Raw genomic sequence first — 2,139 nt, 5'->3', positions numbered from 1 at the left:
TTCGACACCTCGTGGTTGCATAGGCTGGTATGCTTCTTCCATGTGGGCTTTGTTGCTTCTGAGCTTGATGGCCGCTTGATTACCACAACCTGGATTTTTAAAGTGACTCTAGACTTGAAAAAAACAAACAAAAACACCTCACTGTCATTTCATCAATGTGATTCCTCAGGGCAGCCCTAGAGGAGAGGCTGGAACTGCCCCTGTGGGTTTCTGAGCAGAAATAGAAAGCCTCCCTTGGAGGGGCTGGAGGTTTTGAATCACTGATCTTGCGGCTAGCAGCCGGATTGTAACACGGCACCACGGGGCTCCGCCGTACACCAGTGGCATCCCTGTCATCAGGGAATTGTTTTGAGACGCTTTGGAACAATGCTGTCTAGTGGAACTTGTTGTCAGTGGTGGGACTCACTGTTTGTACTCTCTGGGAGAGCAGCCATGAGACCAAGGAGATACCAGACATTTGAAATGTAGCCAGTGCAACGGAAGACCTGCAGTTCACATTTTACTTAATTCTAATGTGTTTGTGGCTGCTGCTGGACAGGAGGCGAGGTGGGCTTAGTGGGCTACCAGCTGGGCTGCTAGTTTGAAGCCCTCAGCTGCCCCTCAGGAGAAAGACAAGGCTTTCCACTCCTGCCAAGAGTTACGGTCTAGGACACCCCCAGGGACAGTTCTACCCTGTGCTGTAAGGTCACTGGGAGTCAGAATTGACTCCAGGGCAGTTTGGGTGTTCTTTTTAGCTTTTATTGGATAATGCAGCTTTGAAGAAAAGGATGAACTATATAGACTGTCCTCAGAAAAAGAACATAACCCCCAAACTTTGCATACAATTTCAAGAGATCTAGGGACCATCTCCAGCTATGTGTGTGTCCCTAGATCCCTAGAAGCATTGGAGCTAATTAAAAAAAAAAAAAGTTATAGATAGGGCTAGAAAAGAAAAGAATACAGAGCCGAGGTGCTGAGATGGAAAATGGGCAGAGGTTAACGTTCCCATTCAGAACCCTGAAAGACACCAGGCAGGGTGTGGAGCAAGCCTCTGCCCGCCTCTTTCCACCACAGACAGCATTGACTTCTCACTCTGTGTTAACCGCTTAGCTGCACATTCTGCAGACAGGGACAACATGGATCTGGGTCACCACTGATATGCCCAGAATGTAGGGTACACTAGAACACGAGTAGCTGGGACTGTGGAGTTAACAAGTTTTAGGGGGCACTGGAAGCTTCTCCATTGTAGGTGGGATCTCAGGAAGAAGTGGCTGGGGGGCTACAGAGTTTTCACTCTGACCCGTGAGAATCCTGTGTCAGCCGGGCTTTCTTAGCTGTGCCTTACAGTGCAGTGCTATGCCGAGCCATGGAAACATTTCATCAGGGACGCCCCCACACGGAGAGGAGGGTCACATGGCTCCAAAGCCTCTGTCCTTTGGCTCTCTTCCCTGCCTTCTCTGGCTCTGGGATACACCTGCCTCCTCTCACATTGCTCCTCCACCTGGAATCCTCCTCTTTGACCCCACTGGGCAAACTCTTGAATCATTGTCAACTGCCTCTTCCTCTGGAAAATCTATGCTGGCCCTTCCAGGAATTATGCCAACTCTTTACTGTGTCCCTTGGTACTTTGTGCATTTCGTCATGTGTGCTTATCAAGGCAGGACCCAGTCATTCATCTTTTTATCCCAACGTTAAATCATGCTTAGTGTATAATAGATGCTACACAACTCCTCGTAAGAACCACTCAAAGAATATAAACAGAATTGCTCCTTCTCCCCAGTCACGTTACTGCTGTTCGGTAAAGGTAGGTCACAGCCTAAGGACTGGGTGTTAGGGGACCTGTTGCCCTCACTCTCAAAGTGCCTGGAAACAAAGCTCCTGGTTCTCTCCAAGGGTACTCCAGGGGAACAGGAAATCCGTGAGACCTCCAAGAGAAGGGGCAGAAAGGGGGAGGCCTCTGCCTGAGCAAGAGGCTGTCAGAGGCTTGTCCAGGCAAAAACACAGGATGAGAAACATGGGAAGAACTCCCCGACATGTTAAAGGGCACTTGTGAAAAAGCCACAGTTAACATGTGTTTAAAGAAATCATTGTATTGGGGGCTCTTACAGCTCTTAGAACAATCTAAGCATCCATTGTGTCAAGCACATTTGTTGCCATCAT

Source organism: Echinops telfairi, unplaced genomic scaffold, assembly GCF_000313985.2.
Source record: "Echinops telfairi isolate 266 unplaced genomic scaffold, ASM31398v2 ScPeMD7_18;HRSCAF=68, whole genome shotgun sequence".
In the NCBI taxonomy this organism is placed as follows: domain Eukaryota; kingdom Metazoa; phylum Chordata; class Mammalia; order Afrosoricida; family Tenrecidae; genus Echinops; species Echinops telfairi.
The sequence above is the reverse complement of the archived record's forward strand: the minus strand, read 5'-3'. Positions refer to the sequence as shown.